The sequence below is a fragment of the Erithacus rubecula genome, assembly GCF_903797595.1.
Source record: "Erithacus rubecula genome assembly, chromosome: 2".
Classification (NCBI taxonomy): domain Eukaryota; kingdom Metazoa; phylum Chordata; class Aves; order Passeriformes; family Muscicapidae; genus Erithacus; species Erithacus rubecula.
This window is the reverse complement of record NC_136685.1, coordinates 59,058,689-59,084,496: the sequence shown is the minus strand read 5'-3', so window position 1 is coordinate 59,084,496 and position 25,808 is coordinate 59,058,689. Positions and strand designations below refer to the sequence as shown.

The window sequence follows — 25,808 nt, the reverse complement described above, 5'->3', positions numbered from 1 at the left end:
CTCCCAAACTTGGGCATATCAGGAATACAGCACTCACTCTACCAGGCCATTATGAAAATTCATCCAGGTTTGATGTTAAATACACAATATAATTTCTATTGATTTATTGACTTATTGATTTATTTATTGAGGCAAATTGCAACCCTGTTTCGGGTGCCAATCTGCTGATCTAGTGAAAAGGAGGAGTTTTAAGGCCAAGAGTCAGGGTTCCATGCAGTAGTGGATAGAGGTGAAAAGCACACTTGTGGAACTGTGGCCTTTCTGCTGCTTCCCTCGTGGATGCTCCATTTCACAAGTGCAGAGGATGGGGCTGCCTTAGCACAGTGCCTTCCAGATGCACGTAATGGCTACATCAGCTGCTGAACTCACCTTCAAAGTTGTTCTTTGTGTAACCACATCAGACCCAGCCAGTGTAGCACTGAGCCTGTTTCATGCAGAACAGAAAGGTGATCTCTGTTTGACTCTGACAGAAATCCAAGGCACAAAATTCACTTTTGGTTCAATAGAGATGTGTCCAGAAGAGCAAATGGAGGCTTGCCCTGATTTTGTGGGAGGAATTGCTGCAAATCACCTTTTAAGTCCTCCTGAGGCCCATCATTTCCATGCTCCTGTAGTGGCACCACTCTGGTGACTTGCTAATGTACTGAAATCTTAGTCAGTTAGTCTGCAGCCCTGTGCATTTACCACCAATCTTTTACTCACTGCTCTGATTTTTTTGTTAATTATCAGTCCCATTACATTTGTAATCTCTGAACTAAATTCCATGGGCTGCTGCACCTGCTTGCAGAAATATTGTCATCCTACATGACTTTCTCCTGAGAACTTCTTTTGAGGCTCCTTGGCAGCTGCAGCACCACTGATGATAGTTTCAGTGGGATTCCTCAACAAGAAGCATCTATTTGTCATTACATGTGTTAAATGTATATCCAAACATACCTGTCTGTTAAGTGTCTCGCAGGGGACCTATGCAGTTCAATTCTGCCTTGACCTCACTTCCAGCACTCTGCACAGATGTATTTCTGAGCTCAGTCTGTTTCATGATTGACACAGGGTTTGATCTGGAAAATGCGTGACTTGTGAAGAAAATGTGAGTTTAATGGGTGGTGATTAGCCTGGCCAGAAGCTTAGATTACAGTTCTGGCACCTGTGTACACAGGGCACTGTGCTTTGAGTTTCCCAGGAGAAGATACAGTAATGGAGGGTGCATTGATAGCACATCACCAGACTGTCCACTGGCACACACTGCTGTATCTCTATCCAATTACTTCTCATCCATTAACAGCTGGGGGGGATATAATGGCTGTTGTATGTGGAGGGTGTGTGTATAGGCCTGCCTGCCCATATGAAAAACTATTTTTTAACCGTCTTGATATAATTCTTTATTTAATAGCTTTTTTATGGTGTGTACCACAAACATTTAAATCATGCCAAAATTACTTTAAAGCAGCCTGTTTTATTACAAATAAGCAGGCATTTTAAAATGCTGTGGTTTGGCAGAGTAGTTGTATGGCAACACATAGGGAATCTTGGCTGTTTTTGTGAAAAGCAGTAAGCGAGTACATGCTGATTCCTGCCAAAAACTGCAGAGCTGTGTGCAGGCTTCCAGGGTCAGAAGAGCTGCTCTCACACCTACCAGCCAGAGCAGCTCCACAGCATCCACATCAGCATGGAAAAGGTAACACACATGTAGGGCCCAAAGCCAGCCTCCACCCTGAATATTAACAGAAAAGGCCTGTTATATGAGACATCTACAAGTTCCCTTATATGAACAACTTTCCCTGAAGAGGCTGATTCCATCCCTAGCTTCCAGTTCTGCTTTGCAGACTTGAAAACCTTTGCTATGGTCTGCTCCTCCTGCAGTTTGGTACAAATCTTACAGCATGATGTGACAGAGCAATGTGTTTGTTGTACCACAGCCACTGCCCTGGGGCAAGGAGAGCAGATGGCAGGTGGCTTGGGTACACCTGGAGCTGCTTGCAGTCAATGTGTTTCTTCTAATCCATCCCTGGCTAAGAGAATGCACTGCCCTTCAAACACACCGGGTTTTTAAACAAAGATCAGGGCATGGGTGAGAGAGTGGATTTGCAAGGGCTTTGAAGAACTGCCTGTGTAGAAGCTCTTCCCCTGCTGTTCACCAGGATGCTTCCCTCAGTTCTGCTGAAGTGTTTTACATTCACCAGAAAAAAAGCAGGAGCATGGAGATCCCACAGAGCAGCCAAGCCTGGGTGGATCCAGCCCTCTTTAGGACTGGATCTTTTGCCCCTCGAGATGTGAAGCATTTTCCTTAGAGAAGCCAAGACATCATTTTGAATTCTCTGCTTCCCCTGGTCCCAGCCAACTCCTTCACCCTCCCAGACCTGCTTTTATGGTCCACTCCCAAGCCCTCTGCCCAAACAGTTTTTGGAGAGAGAGCTTATGCACTTGCTGCAAACATGGACCAAATAGTGATTTTCTTTCTGTGTGAGCTCTGGTCAAGCTAGGCATTTTCTCTTCTTTTCTTCTCTTACACTTACACTGTGGCTCTGTGAAGGACTCTAGACCATAGCAATGAAAGATCAACATCAATTGGCATGAGAAAGAAGTCAGGAGTTGACAGTGAAAACAGAACAAAAGAATAAATCAGATGTGACTGCAGAGTGGCTGTTTCCTTCTCTCCTTATCAAACCACAAATGGGAAAACCCCAGCCACAGCTCACTTTTGTTTATTTCTATTACTTTTGTGCATGTTTGACACCAAGGCTTTTAGGAAGGAGGGAGTGTGTGAATGAATCCTGAAACTCGCCTCAGCCCTGTTATCATACCAGCAAGAAGGCAGCAGGAGCATAACTATGAGGAGGCTACTGCAGAATGGCTTGGAGCAGGGATCCTCTCAAGCCCATATGGAGCAGAAAGAGCCTACATCAGTGCCTCTCCATTGGAAAAGGGATTGTATTCCAGTTTTGTCTTCACTGCCACAGCTTCAGTCTCCCCAGGGAACAATAGGAACGTTTACCAAAATAAGGAAAGCAGTTGTGCCAAGCTCAGAAAGCTGTTGGGTTGGTTGTTTTTTGGAAGGGAAAGCTCAGTACTATCTGTCCATGAATTCGAAGAATAAGGTGGCAAATGGGTTTCTGGAAACAGGCCACATTTATAGATGCCTTCTGAAGGCAGCTCTGATTTCCTACCTCTCTCCAGAATGTGTTGGGGGATGCATAACCATGGTTCAGTGTTTGATCACACAAAAGAGGTCAGACAGACCTTTGATCAGACCACCCTCTACTTCCTACCTGCAACAATTCAGAGCAAAAACCATCAACCCAGCCAGTGCTGAATTCCTACAGGTTTAGTCAGGTAGAGTCTGGGGTCATGCTGAACCTGCCTTTGGAAAGTAAAATGCACTGTCAGTTTTTCCCAGATCTGTTCAGCTAATTTCTATCCTCAATTAGATATTAAAGTTGGATTGCAGTGCGGGCTAGGTTGCACCACCCTTCTACACACTGTGTGACTATTGCATGGGAAAAAGTTACAAGTCAAAAGTAACGCTATAAATACAGCACAAGGTGTATTCTATACCCTTCCTGTGACACCATTTCGGTTGCATTTGCTTTAGTATGGTTTTCTTTATTCTTTCATGGGTGCTTTCCCCAAGACTAAGTTGGCATCTCTCAAGATTTTTACTCATACTCAGGTGACTGAGTTCAATGTATGCTTTTTTAATTGTGGAGGGCAGGTGCATATGGGCCATTTTTCCAGAGGTTCTGTGCTGCTGTTTGGCTGTGTCTACATTTAGCTTGCTATTGTTTATCTGTGGCACTTGGGAATTATTCATGAATCCTGAGGTGACCAGCACAAAGTAATTAGGAATTGCAGTTGCCCATCCTCTCTGACAGAGCAGATGCAGATCTAAACTTTAGTTTACTTACACTAAATAGTAGAGACCATGAATAATACAGTCTCAAATCTGCTCTTTTCAAGATTCACCAAGAATAAGAACTTTTATGACTGCACATCTAGATTCCATTCTCCAGGCAAAAGCAGTGTCAGGCAAAGCAAATCTTTCCAGGGACAATTCTGCTAACTACAGCTGAACTCCCCTGAGTACATTTGACCTCAGGCTTCGAGAGGATTATTTGTTGTCATGTGCTGCTCTTGTGCATGCACATCCACACACTGCAAAATAAAATGTTCTGTGAAGTTTTGGCCACCCATCAAAATCAAGATGATAAATTCGAAACAAACATCTCCATATTAGCTGGTGATTGCCATATTGTTGCTACTAGCAACAGCTGCCCTGTTAGTGTTTGAAATAAACACTCCACTTCTGTACTGCTGTCCCGTTTTAAAGCATGACTACCTTATGAGGATTTCTGAAAGCAAATGCTTCTCATGGCACGGGCTCTGCCTCCTGCTGCAGGGCATCAAGAGGACTCTGGGAGGAAGGGACATGCAGAGAGGTGCCCACAGGGCAGACCTTGGGCACCAGCTCTGACCAGCACAACTGGAGAGCACTGAGGGTGCCACACCCAGAGCCAGGGCAGCCAGCTCCTCACCTTCACACTTGCAAAAGCACAGTGACACTTCCAGGCCAGGAAAATGGGATAAATCCCACCCTGCAGGGCAAGCAGGAGCTGGGATCTTCCCCTTGTGAGAGTGGAGTCAGAGGAAAAAAAGAGCTTTTGAGTTCAGTTATTTGACCCATTGCTGGAGAGGGCTAAGCTTGAAGGTCAGGCTGTTCCCTTCAGGCCCGCATTCCTGCAAAGTTTGCCATTAATTTATGCTGCTGACATGCAAACCATGTGCTATTATGGTGCCTTTACTTATTCTGCCTGTGTGTGCCTGCTCTGGACCCTATATTTGCTTTCAGTCCTGCAGTCACAGCACAGAGATGACACTAAGGACTATGTAGAGAAGGTACCCTATGTGCCACAATGTCAATTTCCCCTTTCAGTGATGGTGGAGATTTGAAAGGAAGAATTTGTTCTCCATTTCCACTTCCTTTTAAAGGTTTGTTTCTGCTTTGTTTGAGCCTTACCTTTTCTCACACTTATCAGAGTACGTTTCTTTGGGATTTTTTTTTTCTCTTAAAACAGTATCTGTGTGTGTTCTTAAAGTTTCAAACTGCCTTATTCAGAAATAGTATGAAACTTTGTGAAGGGAGGATATATCTTTAACCAGGCCAAGTGATACAGGTACAAAACCCTTTCTCAAGTCTGAAAAGAAATGTCTGTCCTCACTCTCAGGACGAGTTGAGAAGAAATGCTCTAAATTTTACTAGATCCATTGATCAGTTACTTGTTCAGATAAGATTAGATATCCCAGAAGTACCTCAAGAGAAAGGTCTTTTCAAAGAGAGATGGAATCCTCATTCTTTTAGGCACCATAAGATCTAAAATATTAAGCCAAAAGATGCACAGTTCAGCAACTGCTGTAACATTTGTGTAAACCAAAATCCATATTTGCCACAGAGTCTTAGTTTGGCTTGTGCAGTACTGGGAACCAATCTTTTCCTTGTGTAACTTAATTGAACTTAGTATTCAGAGAACAAACATGAGCTGTCATTATCATGTTAGTAATGCCAAACTGAAGATGATGGTACATGTGTCAGGGGGTCCTTCTTCCATTTAATATGTAATAGTTAAGTGGCTGTTATTGCATTATACAAAAATCTCCAGAGTTCATCTTTCAAATGTAGCCTCCTGGAATCATTTTAGCTCTAAGTTAATCACCTCCAATGCCATGCTCAGCAAAACAACGTTTAAAGATACAACATATCATAGTAATTGACACCTGTCTGGGCTGTTTTAGGAGAGCTGGATTGCTGGAAGAGGAGTTTGAGAGGCCTTTCCTATGTCCCAGTGGTTGTTCCTCCTCCCTGCAACATTTCTATTTGCTTCCAGAACCAAATATTCCCACAGTTTTCTTTGGATAACAGTGTGCTGCAATGTAAACCTGTCATAACTGTGATACTGACATAAATAAACAATGCAGATAATATTTTCATTCTGGCCTTAAAGGAACAGCCCTAATGAATGTCACAAGCATGGAAAAAGTCATTACTTTGACAATTGAACATGCTTACTCAGTGCTCAGTAATCACCCATAAATGTAAACAAGCTACAACACAGTAATCCCCCTATTAGGGAATTTTCAGTCTAACCAAAGACTGTAATTGCATCTTTATGCTGGGATTTTGTGGGTGAGTTCTGGGAGATGCTTCAGTTTGCCCTTTGATTTTCCATACAACATCTGAAAGGTAGCCTACCTTTTTTCTGCCTTAGTTTCTTATTCATAATGTGCTGAAAATAAAAGGTCACTGCTCTGAATAAGGTGCTTTGATGTCTTTTCAGGAAAACTGGTACATACAGGAGAACCCTATGAAGTGTTCAGCAGCTATTGGCTCTCCTGCCTCCTGTGTGCTACACAGCAAAGAGAAGACATTAATTGTAGCCCTCCTGTCAAACCTTCGACAAATTAAACCGTGTTTTGAAGTGCATCACCCATGAGAAAAATACATTATTTTCCTGGGCATTATTTGTGTCCATCCAAGGTCTTTGCAGTTCTACTTGGCACATCAGAATGCAGCAGTCATCTTCTGGCCATGTCACACACATTTTTATTTTAAGCACGCAGCTTATCATCAGGATAATATAGGAAAATATGACAACATGTGATCATGTGAAAATGAAATAAACATTCAATATGGTGACTGAACCTGCCATTTTATCTAGACTGTAATTAGAAAGATCTCTGAGCATGAACTCCCCTCTCTTTGCCTGGCCTCTGGGAAGGGATCTGACACAGCGACTCCAGCATGGTCACAGCAGAGGGTATACTTTAATCATCAGGCTGATAGAGAGAAATGTTATCACCTGATGTCTACATGCTCTATGAGGAGCTGATTCTTTCAGGGTGATCTTGGGAAGAGCTGCATGGCACTGAAGTAATTGCAACTACTCTGTATCTTCAAGCTCCTAAGAAGGTCCTTGCCTTGTATATTCAGCATAGAAGTGCTGAAGGTAAGAGGTAGCTGCCAATTTCATAAACTTCATATTTAATATTTAAAAAAAAATCACTGGAACAATGACTGGATGGATATATGTATGGAGGTTGACTACTTCCTCTATATCCCAATGACAAGCCAGTGAACACTCCTTTCCACCACTGTGACACCATCTGTGTGAATGCTGAGATGTTCAGTGAGCCAAAGTATTTGACTCAGCTCATCACTTTGCTGAAAGAGGACAGACAAGTGCTTAGCTGAAAATGCTGGGGTGGAGGATGAACTAAATACTTCTAGTACCAAGGCAGAAATCACTCCTTTATCTTTGTAATCAGTAGGTTTGTCCCTTTCCTCTACTCTCATCATAAGCTAATGAAAATCATTGCATTTGGGCTTAGGTATCACTTCAGAGCTTAAAATTCTACTCTTTCATTTTCAATACACTGGAGTACCTGGTCAAGAGACAAAGGCCTATTTCATACCCCACAGATTACATATCTTCAAGAGTAGGGGAAGAATCCAATAACAAATGGGAACAATATCCTCTCTTTCATCAACCAATGTTTTTTTCCTTAGCTTACCTTATAGAATTTTGGTTGTGGTTTGGCCAGTGTTCTGTGTACATAAAATGATTTTTATGAAAATAAGGAATCATGCCTGTATTTTCCAGTTTAGTTTCCAGATATTGTACTTACTGAAAAAAAAATCAAAAAGTTTAATGAGCTTGAAAGTAGTTGCTTAATTTTTTATACAGAGACAATTCATTAAAAGGAAATTACAGTCAGACACTGGTTGTTCTCCTCTCTTCCTTCTCTTTTTTATTCTTTACAATTGCTTAGCAGATCCAAATTTTAGTTCCTCAAAATTCAGTTTTTGTTCGTTCTCTTTTTCTCAATGTGCAAGAAGCCACCAGTCTTGCAGAAGGAATTTTCCCACCAAAATTGCCTTCTCTCACAGTGGTTTGTGTGACTGTTTTTATACTCATGGAGATATAACCAAATAGGGAGCCATTCCTACAGCGTGGCTCTCCAGGCATCCCAGGTGTAAAATACCCATTCTGTTTATGTGGAGTTCAAAATTAAACAGGGAAAAGTTTCCACAGAAAATAGGGAAAAAATCCCAGACCTCTCTTTTTGGATTGTGGCTTTATGAGAGAGCACTTATAAAAGCCTGCTGTCATGAAATAGTGTATCACTTTTAGTAAAAATTTCTGTCCTCAAGATGGGGAATTTCCATTAGGAACCACAGAATGGGGGTTTCACAATGATACACATGTATGAGGGCTCTGTTTTATGGTATGGGTATCATCCTAGTCCCTGTTCCTTGGAAGAGAAGAGGGTATGGAAACAGCACATGCCCACTGGTGGGATTTTGTCTCCTTTGCCACAACTTCTGCAACATGTCAGTGGGAGCAGGCTGGAGCTGGCCTTGGCAGCTGTGGGCATCCTTGTGCTGGGGAATTGCCATTGAGGGCTCTGGTGAAGAAGTGGAGCCAAGGACCAGATCCTCAGAGTCACTTAAGGACCTATTGCCTTTTTAATCACCCACTCACCCTGAATTAAAATAGGAGCTGAGAATCTAACTGACTTGGCAAATTGTGGATGAGGTTAGTGTCAGGGAGAGGTCAGGCAGGCTCCAGCAGTGTGAGGTACAACTCCTTCCAGTTTGCTCTTCTTTATGACTACTGTGCACTAATCATGGCTGAGATAAAACCATCCTGCACTTAGGCAGTGCTTTCTATTTGATCCCTTTTATTTTCAGTACCAGGGAAAGGAAGTACAGGGACTCTACCTGATGCAGCCCCCAAATCACCTCTATAGAAAATAGATGGTAAAAATATAAAACCATGACTTGGACTGCACCAGATATACAGAGAATGGATTTAATATCAGGGTGCTTGCCTGGAATTCTAGGTCTGGGGACACAGAGAAAAAGGGGATGTGGCTCAGCATCTAGGTTTTGATTTGAGTTGTCACAGAAATATAGCACAAAAACTTTGCAAAGTTGGGATTCAGAGATGAATTGCTCTAAATAGTACTCGAATCAAATTCCAGTCAATGACTAGTCTCTAAAAAATCAGTATGGTTCAAAGATCTAGTTCCAGCCAAAAATCTTATGAATGAAGAGATTTCACTGTGTCCCTAGAGAAACTGTGTGCTGAATGAACTCTGCCTTGGACTAATTTATGGGGCCACAGTAAGGTGTTGCTTTAGAGGAATATCCTTTACTGTAAGTAGGCACTGGATCGCTGATGTCCTTCGGCACAACCTCACCATGGTACCATGTGTATAAGCCTTTCACAGGACTAACCAGGCTAACCAGGCTAACCAGCTATCCTATGGGAGAGTGCATGTATGTTCACACTTCTCTCCACACCTCCAGGAATAGTTACACTTCAATTGAAGAGCAGCTAGTAACAAACCTTTGATGTACCAGCTGACTGTAGCTCTCTGTAGAAGGGGCCTAAAGACAGACTGATACAAATACCCTTGCATTATTTTCTTCAAGCCACTCAGCTTTTGGGGTGGTGGAAAGTACCAAATGTTGTTAAAGACAATTAGGAATTAATGCCACCATTTTCTTTTCACCCATACTGCTCACAGTATTCAACAGTAGTACCTTGCTCTTAAACTGTTCTTCCCAGAGGAAGTTCTCACTCTGCTCTTTTGTGCCCTGAAGTGCTTCTCATTGACCTGCCTAGGTTCCCTTCAGCAGCACGAGTCCATACCACTCTCATGCCTCCCTCATGACAAAAGAAGCCTGGGTTCCCATGTCTCATTTCTTATGATGATTTTGCAATAGCTGCTTTAGCCTGCCATGCCACTGGAGATGCCCTAGGCTGGGTCATCCTCAGCATTGCCCAGGGCACAGGGTGCCAAACACTCCCAGGACAGCAGTTGGGTTTATGCCTCCAGACCAAGCAAAAAAGGAATGAGTAGAGGCAGATCAGCAGATGGGACTGCACATGTCAGCAAGGGCCTCCTGTGAAGGCTACATAATAGCAGGTGCCAGCCAGAGGATGTTCCAGCCCACTGTGCACTCAGAAAGTAATCACTGGTGACATTTCTTCACAGCATCCTCCTCCTCCTCAGAGAGGAACTGGCAGATTCTGAGGGGTTTGTGTGTGGGAGGCTGACAAAACTAGAAGTGGGGTCTGCTTCCGTGCAAGGAACTAACAAGGAAGCAGGGAAAAAACAGTCCCCTTAATCTGATCAGTTATAATAACTTTTAGACTAGGAGCAAGGTAAGAGTTTGCACACATTCACCTTGCTGAGACTGGGGGCTCTTGCCCATTTTTCTTGTTAAGGCTGCTAGGGACTCCTGAGATCCAAAGTTTAAGTATAAAGAATAATACAAAGAGGGGGACATAGAAAGTCTTCCACCACGGCACCTGATCTGCTGAGTAACTGTCTAAAAGGCACATGAGAGAGATTTTCTCTGCAAACCTGGTTCACATGACTGGCAGCACCACAAGATCCACGGCAGCTGGTTGGTCTCTTGCCTCAATGCCTAGTGGTTTGTTGTGCAAGCTTGAAAGTTTTCTCCAATTCAGACACACTTGACTTCTTTTAAATGAGCTCTTGACTGTTGCCAGTCAAGTGACATAGCTTGACTTGTGTTTTGTTTGGTTTTTTTGAAAGCAACTGTGTGCATTTTGTTGTCTAGAAATTTGCTGAATTGATCATTCCCATGACCAGAATTCTCTGGTGTCTGTGACATGCTGGTCATTATTGCCCCACTGGATCTTCCCCAAGTGCTGAGATGCTCATCACTTCTACCATCCTCTCAGCAGCTGAGCAACTTAGCAATCACAAACCACAATATACTTGAAAAAGTCAGAGAAAGGTTTCATATCATATGGTAACACAGAGGAGAATGGTTGTCACATTCATGCCTCACTAACTAGCATTCAACCAGCCCAAAACAAGGTGAAAATTCTCTTGGACCCCTGGGAAACAGTTATTTGTCAATACCACCTGTGGGTGACTTCAAGCTATTTTTTTTACATTTTCCTCTTGAGGAGTTTTAACCTTTCACAGATGACTTCAATCCTTTGGAGACCTTCAGAAACTAGAAAAAACACCACACATACACACACACTAACACCTGTATCCAACAGCCCAAATATAAATAACTGTTCTGTGACATAACACTGACACTCATCTAGGTTTTTGCAAATATTTTCTAACCTGGAAGATGTTGAAGCCAGACCCCAGCCCCTAGGGCAAGGAGGAAGGTCAGGGAGCTGTAACTGGTTCTCAAGACACCAGCTGCCATCAGCTTGTGCACTCTGTGCTGGGAAGTGCAGACAGTGCTCCCAGCCTTAGGAAGGTCTTCCATAGCTAGCAGACAATACTGGATGCACAGCCACCATAACAAACAACCTCCAGGCCACTGCTCTGAGCTGATGGGATTCTATATATTTATCCCAAAATGAACAAGAAACCCTGCATTTTTAGGAGGCTGGCCAGAATCCCTCTGAGTATTATTCCCTTTGTTCTCTGATAAAAGTTTCCTGTGCAAGGAAAAAAACCCAGGATTAATCAAAATAAATGCAGACATCCATATACACAGGTAGGTAGAGTTTGTGTTCTTACACAATTCTGTCATTTTTACTTGGGGGAAAAAAATAGAGACATCCCAGGCAGATTTGCAGGCAAGATTTATAATTCACATCAATAATAGTTCTGGGACATACAGTATCTGTTTAAGAGGTCTACCCTGCCCTTTCTCCTTGCTGACTGTGTTGAGGTGTCGACAGAGCAAATCCCCAGGCAGCGCCTAATCTGAAGGCTTCTTCACTTAGTCTGATCCTCAGGGGCTGTGATTTTCTGAACAGCCAAACACAGTCTCCTTCCATTGTCTTTAAAATATACTCAAGGATGGGGAAGCCCACAAAATCTGAGTTACAGAAGCATTCAGTAAGAATGGTATACATTGTGAATGAGACTAGCATTTGTATTAGCTCTGGAGAATTTAGTAGCATCTTTCTACTTCCTGATTTTAAAAACAACTTGGGGAATTTCCTTTCTTGGGCTATTTTGGAACTTCTGCTTGTAGTTGTGATTGAAACCATGATCTGTGAAGGTGTGTGGTGGTGGTAAGCCCCTAGTGATGACCACAACAAACTGCCATGCCCAAATACTCAACGGCTCGCAGATGAATTTTCAGCTTGGGACATTTTGCTGAAGAAAGCTAGTGTACATAAAACATAGGAATGTAGGAAATCAGCAGGCTGGATCATTCTCCTGAACCACTTAATCCAGGTTTCTGTCTTTAATGGAAAATGATGCTACTTGTTTCAGAAATAGTTGCAGTTGTCATGCCTTTATAAGGCTTTTCTTCCAGGCCTCTAGTCTATTAATTTTATTTACTCTTGAGAAAAGCATATAGGAGTAGGCTGTTTTAGTTTCTTTTTTAATTAAAGACTGTGTTCCTAGAAAAAGTTGGAATAATAGTACATTGGTAAAATTCCAGTTTTACCAGTACATCAGATTCTGTCCCTATGAGCAGAAGAGCAGAGGCTTCAAAGGAGAGATTGCTGGTAGGGAGTCAGAGCATTTTTCTGGAGCCTTCTACCCTCCAAAGAAGAAACACTTAACAAACTTTTGTCTAATCCATGCAAGCTGTCACACATATGCTGCCATTTTGCATTAGGTCTTAGCAGTGGGACTGTGAGCTTGCTGCCCTTGAAGGGAGAAGAGCCTTTTTGTGCCAGAGCCTCTGCTTTTCACACCATTCTCTTGTCTCAGCCATATACAGAAAGATCCTTACCTTGTTTGTTCACTGTAAAGCAGCATACAGTCATGTTAAAGAATGGGGGCATTCACTAAGTGTTCTTCTATTGCATTAGTCTTTTTGTGCAACATAAGCAAGATGAAAAATGCTTTAATGAGCTTTCACTCAAATTTCTGTGTTTAATTACTCTATTTCTCCCTCTAAGGCACCTTTAAATGATACTTTTTTTTTTGTGCTGTCTGCTAAAGAAGGTAGATGAAAACATTTCCCTTAAAGGCACAGCCTTTCTTCTTTGAGTGTCAGCTAGGTTGCCACTGACTTTCATCTGTCACCCAAGAAGCAGCCAAGAAAACTGAAGACAAGATTTCCAATTTCTAGTAGCCATACCAGGAAAAAAATAAATGGGGAAAAGACTCCACAAACTCCAGATTACTAGGAAAGACAGCTGTTCTTTCCTGTGCTTCTCAGCAGAGAAAAAAACCCAAACCAAAACACAGACCTATATCGTGGTATCACAAAAGTGACATTGCAAATTGATTTTAGGAATTCTGTGTTTGGGTGCCTTCTAGGGAAATTCCTCATAGGAAGTGCATCTAATACAGTAATACAATATTTGAAAAATATCTGAAACCATTTCAATTACTCTAAACAATGGAAATGAAAAACTACAACTGAACTGGCTTTAAGAAGAAATTAATAAGCATACATTTATGTCTTTCAGTTCTTTTTCAGTCATCTCTCTCTGATCAGTCACTTCTGAGCAGACATGAATAGCATTGATGGGAAGCAGAAGATGCTCTTTGTCCTTTAGTAAGACAAATACCACAACAGAGGCTGAATCAGTAGGTGCAGCCTTTGTTATTTCTCACCCCTTCAGACTGATAAATTAATTCCTCCCCTGACTAATTTAAGAAGTGTGGGCTTTACAAAGAAGTGCCAACTTGTTTGAATGTAGGAGGAAAGCAAGAAGTCATTGAAGTGCAGTGGCCTGATTGACCTGCATTCAGGCTGGATGTTTTGCCTGTGAGAAGAGAAAGCTGTTCAGGGGTCTTTGCAATTTAAGACTGTAGCAGAAAGTCTTTCAGAAAAGCTGGTATATCTTCTTCCCCCCAAAAAAAGCTTAGGCTGATCATTTTAGCCAAAAAAAGGATCTTTCTAAGAACAAAACCAAATTTTTTGGGCCCTGCAGAATGATCAAAGTCCCTTTTTCAAATGCTGACAGGAAAAGAAAAATCAGTCTGATTTGTAGTGTGCTTTTCTAAATATGCAGCACAATTACCTGGGCAGGACACAGGAAGATGCTATCATTTTTACTACATGTATGAGCTACACAGAGTTCAGATGCACGTATGCAGAACTGTTAGAGAAAAAAAATAAAAAACCCGCAAAACTCAGCTGAAAAACAAACAACGGGTGACAGGAATATCATACTTCATAACCCATTCTGTGCCTGCAAGGGTACACAAAACCTTTCTTTTTATTGCTACAAAGGATCTATCATGGTTCACTAGCAAAAGCTTTGCTATGAGTCACTAGTCAGATTGCTTTACACACTAGATTGCAACACATCCAGCTGGCACATGTTTACAGTGGCAGCATTTTCTGAATAATGTCCTACAGGGTCCTAGATTCATGATGCTTTTTTTCTTTTTTTTTGTGAGGATAAAGAACTTCAAAACCTTTTCCCTCAGGGGTGCCTGGTCTCCTCCATTTTCCTCCTTCCTGTAAAGCTTACAAAAAACAAGAGCTAGGACCCTGAAATAAGCATTTTACCCAGCAAATGGGCCAAAGAAACATTTATGATATGTGAAGCAGATGAAATGCATTTAAACGTTGAACTTTTTCTTAAACGTTTGAATCTTTTTTTTATGCTGTGGACTTTCCTGGAGTTATTTTAGAAGTCCCTCTCACACTAAGACTGTCGAGGGAAATTCCCTTTCTGTCTTTAGTGTCCTTCTGAATGATTGCATTTCAAAGTTTTTTTTCAAAATAAAGAGAGATTTTGTCTCTGCCATTTCCATTTTTTTTTGAAGGATCTGCTCATCAGATAGCATCTGAACGAGAGACTGTATTAGCAGGGCCTAAGTGGAGAAATCCAACCAGAAAAGTAGAGCTGGAGGAGGAGGAAAGCTGCCCATGGCTGAACTCCAGAGGGGAAGAGCAGTGGATATTGATGGTTTCCTCAAGATGAGCACAAATTTTATATAAGTTGCTCTCCTAATTTGAAAGATTCATGTACATCAAGAAACATCAGATGGCTGATTTGAAAGTCATTGATGAATGCTTAAGGGCTAGATTCACTGAAAAGTTGCCAAGCACTGGAACAGGCTGCCCAGGGTGGAGTCCCCATCCGTAGAGGTATTTGAAAGATGTGTGGATGAGGCACTTGGGGACATGGCTTTGTGGTAGGCTTGGCAGTACCAGGTTGTGCTGGGCTCAATGATCTTAGAGGTGTTTTCTGACCTCAGTGACTCTTTGATTCTACAGAGTCAATTGACTGTTCTGGTAAGGAGGAGTTACTGTGGCAGTGTGTTATGTAAGTATAGGAAAGCTGGGTTTATGGTCCGAGGGTGGGCACACTTGATTGACTCTGCTGTTGTTGATCTCACCATCAGCACAATTATTTTTGACCTTGCTTATTATAGCAGAGGGGCTAAGCCAAATCAGAGCATAGCAGGTGACACAGGGACCAGGTTTCTGCCTGGCACAACAGGTACTTGAGGTCTGTGCAAGCAGAAGGTTACCAGCTTTTCAAATGAAGAACCTGCTACCAGTTTCCTGGGAAATGTTTTTATAACCTAAGCATAACAGCCCAGAGAGCTGTGCCCTAAGCAGGCTCTCTGAAATTAGGATGTGGGCAGATTCCCTGGGGACAGTGACATGCCCATTAGCAGGTCCAGGTTGATGAGCCAGGTGCTGAGGACAAAGCTGTGGCCACTTGACTGTGCTGCTACTCCCAGCCACCTGTCTGTATGAGAGCCTCCAGCAGGGCCAAAGTGGTAAATTTGCTGAGGAAAAAATAGGTGATGTTTGTCTCTTCACAAAATGAAGGGAAGATTGAAACTTTTAAGTCATTTAAAAAATGACTTCTGCATCATGAAAAGTTTAACTGAACATGAAATTCTTTCACTGAAAAAAATAACATTTCTTCAGCTGAACACCAGCTATTCAAAATGTGAGACAACTTCTTCCATTTCTTCCAATTTCAGGACCAAAGCTCCCAGAAGCCTGCCAAAAATAAGATTTTGAACAGCTGTTCTTAAGAAATCAAGCTCCTTTCAAATTTCTTCTTCGAGCCAGTTCCAAAAATACCTGTTTGATTGGCTTGGTATGAGTCAGAAGAGGAGTAGCAGATTTATCCAGCACACTTATAGTTGGCTCAGCACGGCTCCAAGCAGAGACTGACTTTCACTTTCAGTTTGGCTCTGAGCTCACTCACACAGAAGTTAAACTTTGAGAAATCCCCAAACACAAAGCCTAGACACAATTGGTCAAGTGTAGGACTTTCCCATTGTCTGTTTATAACTGGCTACAAAGTTTCTTGGGGTTTTTTGTTTTTTCCAAGAAACACTTAAAAGGGGGGGTTTCGGAGATTATTTTTAGATTTATGAAAAAAAATATAAAAGGTAAGAAAATATATTTTACTTCATATTTGTGAGACATAATCAGTAGGGTTGCTGCTGTTAGCAAAGGGGACATGGTTTCTCATTGCTGGGTTTCTGGGAAGCTGTGATCCAAGGTCACCATGTGTGAAACCTTACAACTGTGGAAAACCTTATAACTGTGTACCTGGCTGTAGTTAAATATTCCTGCATTCCCAAGAAAGTGGGGAATTGTCTCTCTAGGATCATCTGAATGTGTTTTGCCCCTTTAGACATCTGTTTCACATTTGCCATCCTGCAACTAGGCCTTAATTTTTGCAATGAAGCTCTGGAAGTGACACATCAGAGTCATGTTCTGAGCTGAGAGAAAAGCCAAGGGTAAGATCTGGCCTGGCCTTACAGAACTATATGAACAACACTTTGAAGAGGCTGGTGGAAACTGTGCTTAGGTGAGGACTGCAGGATGAGGAAATGTCAATCAGAAAAAACACATTTTTCTTCTTTCTTTAGGAAAACAGGTATCATGAACACATAGGTTCATCCACAAGACCAGGAAATAGTCCATGAAATCATCTAGTCAGGCTGTATGCACACACTGGAATTTCATCTGGTTAGTCTTGGAGCGAACCCAGCCAGGAATGTGTGGTTCACTGTGGTTCAAACTTTCATAATGGCTCATTAACAGCATGGTTATTTTCACATTTTATTTTTCCCAGTAAGCACAGCTGCTTCTTCTCCTAAAACCAATTTCACCTACTTTCAAGAGCCCCATCTTGCAGTTGCTTCCCCTACATGAACACATCCACACATAACCTGATTCATCTTTCGATCTTCCTTTTACTATGTTACCCAGCCTAATATCCTTCTGATTTATTCATCAGGGCTTTCTCAAACCCTTCTGCAGTGTCTAAGGGATCTTTCTGCAGTTTCATCAAGTTTTAAAATCCTTTAAAAAACAGATACCAATCTGTTGGACATTCTTCAGTCCCACTGTTTCAAACACTTTTCTAACTTAAAATTATTCTCCTTGCTTAAGCTAATTGCTTTATATATACCCAAGTGTCACATCAAGCTTTGAGTACATAAAAGCTTCCTTACAAGTGGTTGTCTAGGTAATAAACGCCTGAAAGATGCTTTAAAAGAAGTTACCTGTTCCACTTTCCATCATCCACCTTAATTAAAGCAAGATATGGACCATGGACGCAGAGGATAAAAGAGCTATGCTATTCCTTAGGAAAGCTGAGACCAGCTGCCATGGACCATGCAGACACTGGTGGGCAGATCTGTCCAGAGATGCTGTGGACCTTTGACTGCAGGAGAGGTGGGAACAGCTTTCCCATGACTCTGGGGATGCCACGACCCCTAGAAACTTTACACTGGCAGTCTCAAGGAAACCCAAATTCATAACCCAGCAGAATAACATTGGTAAATCTGTATACAGATACCAAGCGTAGAGATTGACTCACAGAGTAGACAAGTCTTTTTGGTCAAGAGCATTTTTAAGGGCTTGCACACAGTGGGTGCACAGTGAGGATTAAGTCATCCTCCTGGACGAGTTTTGTGGGGTCAGACAGTACAAGAGGCTTAGAAATACATCAAGAAAGTATATATATATATTATTTTTTCTGGATTGTATTCTTTACTAGGAAATGGATGCAATGAGTTTGGCTAAAATCCCTTTTCCTAGCCAGAGGTGGGCAACTCAGTGAAACTCCATTTTGACATTAACGTAAGTGGAATTTTGCTTTTATGTCTGTAACTGATTTAAAATTAAATAGTCTATCCCCTGATGGATGAGTGTTACATGGGAAGCACCAAGATATACTTTGTCCTCCTCAAGCCCCTTCCTTTCGACTGGATACTTGAAATCTAAGCAATTGCTATTTATTTCAAGTGCCAAAACCAGCAGAATTTCCTCAGGCCATATCTTTATGGGATTAAGTAATTTCCATGCCCATGTCTCTCATTAATCTACCAATATATGTGGACCACTGGAAGTACTCTGACTGCACCCCAGCCCTGGTTCCTTCAGTGCCTGGGTTTTAAAAGATCTAATTGTAGCCTGGGACCCGGCTATTTAGTTTTCAAGAGGGGAACAATAGGAAGTGACTGTTGCTTGGGATGAGAGAGGGGAAGAGGATGGTGTTTGAGATTGTAACAGGTCTGTGTTGCCACATAAAACCCAAACAGGTGGTCCTGTCTGCAGTACACCAGGGCCCTCCATTGGCTTGGGTGGCCCACAGGCACCTGCACTTGCCCTGAATGCAAGAAAGGACATTCACCTCTGCAAGCTGTGAGTCCCCCCATGGCAAATCCTCCATGCAAATCTTCTGGTGAACAGGGCTGAGCCCAACTTGGGATCTTGTGCCTTCCAGTCTGCCCTCCCTCATGCAGGGTTAAGAAGTGCAGACATATTTTCTATCTCATTGACACCTGGTTCCCCTACCAGGTAACACTCAAATCTTCAGGGACCCCAAAGAGAGCAGAGTCAGAGTGACACAGTGTGAATCACACCTCCAAGGCATAAGAAGGTTCTTCATCAGCCAGCTGCAGCTTCATCTGCTTGCCTGCCTAGCTCACTCTTCCCCTGCAGGGCAGGTGACAGGGTGACATGTGGAATGAAACACATGGATAATGCTCCAGTAACCCCCTTCTCTCGTGCAACAAGAGAACACCCACACTCACACCACGTGTATACCAGCCCTTGCTTGCTGTGCCAGCTGAGTGCTAGCAAGGAACTCAGGACTCTCGAGAACTGCTGAGGTTTTGCTGCTTTGGTTGACATTTAACTATTAACCAATTCTTTGGAGACTGAAGGGAAAGGTGCTATTTGTGGGAGGTGATGTGTGGAAAGGAGAAAGAGTGGGAGTAGCAGGTGTCACGCAGTAAAAGCTGTCTGAGCATGTTTATCTATCTTGTCTGTCTTAAGGACAGAGCCCTTCTGGGCTCCTCACAGCCATGTGAGGCTACAGGCACCCGGGCTTGGCTAAACCTGGGAGATGAGTATTCCTGAGCCTGGTTAGCAGGAGATTGCCTGGCAGTAGAGGCACTGTATGACTGTGTGACTGAACTTAAAAACCCTGCCAAATGTGAGACCACAAGCAGAGAGTGGAAGGAAACCCTCTAGTTCCACTTTGCATTATTGACAAAATAATCCAAACAGACTGACATCGTGGCACAATTTGAAGCTGATCTCCAAACAAACCTGGAGATGACTCACCCTGATGAGATGAGACTTGCCTGGCTCTCCTAGTTTCAATAAACACCAAAGACTTCCTGCCAGGGAATGTGTACCACTTCAGGCACACCTGAGCAATGGAAGGATGAGTGTTAAGGGGCTTCTCATAGCACTGAGATGGCCCTACAGCCCATGGCCTTCCTGATCTCAAAGGTGCCCATTGCCACTGTCATAAGTGGGCTGCACAAGGACATGCCAAGTGCCTTTGCATTGGGGTAACAACAGGATTCAGCTCTCATTTGCTTTTCATTCACCCATAAATCTCAGTATTCCTCCATGGGAGGATGCTGAGGAGGACAACAAAGTGAATTTTCTCTGGGCATGCAGGAAATCATGTGGGACTGGACATAATACAGAAAAGGAAAATGCCAAACTTTCCTAAGCCTGAAACATTTAGTCTGGTTTTGCTCTGGCTTTAGCATGGAGTCCCACCTAGGTGAGGCTGGGGCACTGGAGTGGGTCTATGCAGATAAGCAATGTCCTTTCATGGCTGGAAGTGGAGAAGGGAACTAAAGAGGCCAGAGCTGCCCTATGGGCACAGCTGGGCCCAGCCCACACCCTGGGCTCAGGGCAGAGTGGTTCTTCACAGTGTCCTCACCTGATGACTGGGGAGATGTTAAACACTGACAATGGCAATACTGGCACAAGCCTGGTTCTGTAGTGACCTGGCATGGTGCAGTCCACATTTTTGCTGTCCAAGGCTATCACCCTTCTAAGCAAAGGAAAGCTTATCCAAGCTGCCTGCTGGGGATGTCCAGCTTGTGCTAGTTTCCAGATGGCATCAAGATGCTGCTGGCAAGGGCTGGCTGGCCGGGGCTGAGCTGTGCTGAGCTGGTAACACCTGAGCAATTTCTGACAGGGACAATCCTGTTTGAGTGATGGGGAAAGTCCTTGACAGCAACATGTTTGCTAGCAGAGCAAACTAGCTATCTCTGGTGAGCCCCAGGAGACCTCTGGGGCTGCCTCATGCTGCAGAGGATGGGAGGGTGCTGGATGGAGGTTCTGGAGTGCCCATGTGCCAGTGGTCTGCATGTCTGGCACACTGCTGGCTGTGCTGCTCCCTCTGCAGCAGCAGCACGGGGGAGATGGCAGGCATGAATGTCAGCCTCGGGACACCCACAGCATGTTTCCTTTCCAGCAGCAGACAGGATGTTAGCTGTCATGGGTGTTAATTAGCCTGCAACGTGATGCTCCTGATTTCCATCAGTGCATCTTTCGATTTGAGGCTCTCCCTTCTCAGACCCAGTTTTTAAGAGGGTCACAGCACTGAAGCCCCCATCCCTCTGAGGTCTTCTCTAGGTGTAACTTTTTTAAATTTTAATGAAGAATCCTGTATTCTACAAGCATCCCATGAACACCACTGGACATTTATGGAGTTTGTCCAGAGGTCTGCAGTGATGATGGACTCAGCTAAGTCCAAGGCAACGTTGCACATGCTGCTGCACATTCCTTGTGGTAAATAGATAGGAATAGCTCTGTGTGTGCAGAAAGGTCATGAAAACTTTTCTGGTTTGCCTCAGAGTTTCATTTAGAAGCAAAATGAAATTATTAGCTGTTTAGAGATAAGTTGGTTATGACTGAGGCTTGGACACATAATAAAAGTTTTACTGATTTAAGCAAGATGTGTTGGTGGAAGTACAGATTCTGCCCTGCCTGGAACATCTGTTCAGGTCAGCATCTGTGAGGGCAGCTGGTTGTGGCTTGTCACTGGCCACCTCATGAGCACTCTGCTCCTACCAGTTTGCAGGTGAAACAGAGAGAGTGCTCCCAAGTTTATCTCCAGTAGGATGTCTCCAGATGATGGTTTCAAGCCCCATCATGCAGCACTGTAATACAGAAATAGCAGAACTGGGACCAGAGCACCCATCAACCTTTACTGCTGTTTATAACTTCCAGACAGGGAATGGTGTTAAGTGGGAACAGGGCAGTAATTCCTGAAGAGCCTCCAGTCTTTGTGGTCCACTGCAACTTGGACATCTCTGGTTACACAGCTGTGTGGGCTCTGCAGGCCATCCTGCTGCAGGCTGATCCCTGGGTGGGACACACTCCCAATTCACCCCATTGAACTCATCTGATCAGAGCCCACTGGCACTGGTCGTGGAGTCACAGATATGTTTCTGGCAACAGCAGCCAGTGTTGGAGAATATTGTTTCAAAACATATTTACTTCCCATGTTTTTGGAGTTTATTGAATACATTTGGGCTGCAGCTTTTCATGATATTATCAATTTATCAAAGGCAAAATGAGGAATCACATAGGCCAAGTTTCTAAAGCTCACATTTAGGTTAGATCCTAGATAGAATAAAAGTTTAAAGGACTCTACCAACAACAATGACCTATTTTTCCCACTGAGAAGCCTTTTAGTTTGTGTGATACTTTCAGTGTTAGTTTCTTCCAACACAAATGTAACTTTTTCAAAGAAAGAAGACATGTTCTATAATAATGTTAGCCAGCCTCTCAGTTTCTCAGCAGTACAATTTCTGTGAATTGTTTTGAACAAACCCACATGAGAAGCTGGATGCATTATTCTGTGTTTATAAATAGGTCTGTTTTCACAAAACTCCTTCTCAAGGAAATTGCTCTTAATTAATATGAAGTATTTTCCTGCATGTATCAGAGTCCTGTTATGCTACGAGTTAATAAAGAGACAAATCATACCCTGAAAAAAACATCTTTTGGGTTTGCTCCAGGTCTCTGCAATCCCTGGTTGTCCTATACCTACTTCCAAATTAATCAGCCCCATCACTCTATTCTTAACTTTTCTTTTCCTCACCATATCCTTATCCTTATGAGGAAAGACAGCATTATTAACCCTCGGTTACAGATGGGGACTTCTGGAATAGAGGCGAAATGTCATGCTGAAAGTTGTCTGAACCAGAGCTGGGGGTGGATGCCCACCCCTCCCCTAAAAGGCAGCATCCTGCCTGCTATGCTGCCATTCAGCTGGTCCTGTGATAGTATTACATTTTTATTCATTGGTTTTCCATTGGTCAGTCTATGAAAGAAAACTCACAGTACTGTTATTATACTGTTATAGTACTGTTACTGTGAAAAATGGAGGTTAGTAAAAGTGAATTAAGAGAAAAAGTGAAGGGCAGGACCAGTATGGCTGTCAAGGAGTCATGGGAGGGTATGGAAAGGAAGTCAAAGCTTCAAGCTGACCCATAAAACTCCGTGGTGTTACCAGCAACCTCCGTGATTTCACCATCAGAGATCATGTTTTGCAGCAACCTTCACTTGAGTCATTGACACCTGCCCACTTCAGTTCTGTGGCCAGCCAGAAACCCTCCTACCTCCCTTAACCACAGCCTTCCCCATAAGGGTCTCAGCTGTCAGCCCCCAGGCTCTGCACAACCCAGCCCTCGGCATCTCTGCAGACACTGCCTGAGCTTTCTTAACTTGCAAGAATATGGCAAGAATAAAAAGGCAGATAAATGGGGTTGCATGATGACAGGAATCAGATCTTCAGTTTTGGGACAGGATCCAGCATCCCTGTAGGAGAGTTCAGCACATGCTGTGCCTCCCTGCTTAGACCTGGCTGGCTGGGCAGCAAAAGGAGCCAGGGTAACACAGAAAAGAGCACACAGAGCTCAGGCTCCCCCACTCCTTGTTTTTTCAGTGTGAAGAACCCCCCAAAAGAAAGGAAATGCAGTGCTAGCTTCATTATCAGGTTAGAAATCAAGAGAGTCATTAGCTGAATGACTTTCCCAAATGTCACACTAAGAGCTGCAGATAAGCCTTGCTTCACTCTCCTGAAAGCCAGTTGAGTGCTATCTTCAGCCCCATGCTCCTCTCAGCTCCTGCAATTGCATCTGCAGCCACGGCAAGGGTTGGTCTGGGGCACTGACATCTCCAACACGACATCAGTGGAAAACTCCGTGAAAAACGTGTGGAGTAGGAATCCTGTCCTGAATATCTGAAGAGGATGCATGTTAATTAATGTCTTCCCTGTCAGGAGCTGGCACTGAATAAGCAATATGCAAACACAGCCTCAGAGGTACACAAAATGTCTGGTATACATTAAACATCAACTCTCAGAAAATATCCTCTAGATATCTCAAGGAATAAGTTTATTTAGGATCTCAGTTTGTTATGGAGGCTGTTTCCTTTGAAGCAAAAGGTTTGCCTTACTTCCTAAAGTTTATCATTGGTAGTTTTCTAACATAAATTCAAAGGATTTCTGATTGGCCTGTTGGTTAATAACCAGAAAGTAAGCACAGAATTATGCTTATGTTACCTTTTCCTAATGCTACTGATGGTTTCTCAATAGGCTAAAAACCAGACACTTCAGTGACTTTTATCTCACGAGCCAACTCTTCATGCAATGCCTGGATCTGCACTAGTTGATAGAATATAACCTGTGTGCTATTACAATAAGGAATTGGTTTGAGGACTGGATGATACCAGTTTCTAAACCATTGAACTGCAGGATGAAAAAATTAATCCATTTTCTAGAAATTATTTATTTATGGTTCAATCCCAGCAATCACCTGCATTAGCCCAGTCTAGTTGTTTGTGAAGTTCTGAAGGAGGAAAAAAAAATCAAATTTAGAGTGAGAACAGGCAGGACTGGATGGTTCACAGTTTGGCAACCAACTCACAAAGGCTACTGCTGCAATGTGAAATTCATCCTCACTGTATAGTGGCTATGCAGGATGGTGTTCCAGTAAGTGCTCTGTGGTATATGCATAGAAGAAAATCAGGGAATATTTCATTTGTGACTGCTCCCCATCCTGAAAGATGACAGCTTTATGAAGGTGGGTTACTTGTAGCAATTCCACCTTCCTATTGTGAAGTTTAATAGAGGCTTTTCTTTTTTTGCTCCTATAGGTACAGGGGCTTTAGACCATGTCTGCAGACAGCAAGTCTGGACTGTTGCCCAAGAGGCAGCATTTTCTGAAACACAAATGACATTTTTCCTTTTAAGGCTGATTAGATTGGGCTGATCATAAACACTCAAAAATCACTTTCCATAGGGCTGTGTGGGCCTTCTCCATTGCTTCACGCCACAGTGAAGCCACCAGTGGCTTGGTCACGAGGCTGTGAGGTCTCAGAGAGGGGCTGTGTGTGCAGCACAAAGGAAGCTGGGTCTGACCTGATTTTCACAACTCTCTTCTACACTTCAGACCTTTGTGTATTCATTGACTCCAATGTATTCAGTAGAAATGACATTTCATTTTGTAAGATGAGCTGATTCAAGGCCTTGATGGCCATTAGTGCTGTGAGGCAGGTGCTAGTGAATAAACTGGGGCTATGTCCAGGCTGCTGGGATTAGCACACCTTGAGGGATAGGCTAAGCAGGCAGCCACCCACAGGAGCAAAGAGTGAAAACCATCACAGCTCTCCTGCCCACACTGCCTGGAGAGCGATGTGGAGGCTCAGGGCAAAGGGAGGCAGCAGCTTCTGCTGAATCCCAGCTTGAAGGAGCAAAATTAGGTGCTGGCATGAGCTGCAAATTAGCTGATGGCACCAGGAACTATGTGGATTAGACCACTGAGAATGCTCTGCAGGAGCTCTTGGTAAATGCTGCCGCCTGCAGAAATGAGAGGGAGGGCCCATACTAAGCATGAAGTAAGGATAAGGCACTGGGACAACTTTCCTGCCTAGCACACTCTGTTCTCATAGACAGATGTCCAAAAACCAAAGCTGAAGGATGGAAGAACTCAAGGCTGGGCAAGAGGCACAACTGCCCCTCCAGCTGATCACCCCCATGACCAGCTAACACAGGGATGCTGCTGTCTCCTTCCTATAGTGACATTAACAGCCCCTTTTTCCTGCAGGTGTCTGGACTATGTAGCTATTGTGGGGAGGACGGTAGAGTGGGGGGTTTGATAGTATTTTTCACTCATAACACCTACCAGATTATAGAACCAATGAAAACAGAGCAGTGAATCCTAGGCACTCGTTCAGTATTTGAGTTCCTCCTGTCCTCCTGGGCTGTAGGACAATTCTGGGCTCTGAGATGGAGCCGTATGGCAAGGCAGGAGGTGTTCACTTCACAGACTTCAATCGGGAATGTTTCCAGCAAAAGAAAAATGTGTTAAACTCAGCCATTCTCACAGTCTGACAGCTCCTGATGTTCATGTCAAGAAATGAATGCAAAAAATGTTCTCTCTCTGAAGAGAGACATAACTGCCGAATAATTAATTATAAATGCCACACAGCACAACTGCCCCCTTCCCCATACAAGGAGTGCTCAAGACCTCGTATTTTTGAAAGATGAAGATCCAAGATATTGGTGCCCTTTCTG

General features: G+C 43.2%; 1 protein-coding gene across 3 annotated transcripts in view; it reads right to left on the bottom strand.

Annotated features, from left to right (window-relative positions):
* The window catches only part of LOC306798067 (T-cell activation Rho GTPase-activating protein-like), a 43,519-nt gene that overhangs the window by 9,176 nt on the left and 8,535 nt on the right, over positions 1 to 25,808 (bottom strand). The gene's annotated exons all lie outside the window — the stretch shown is intronic.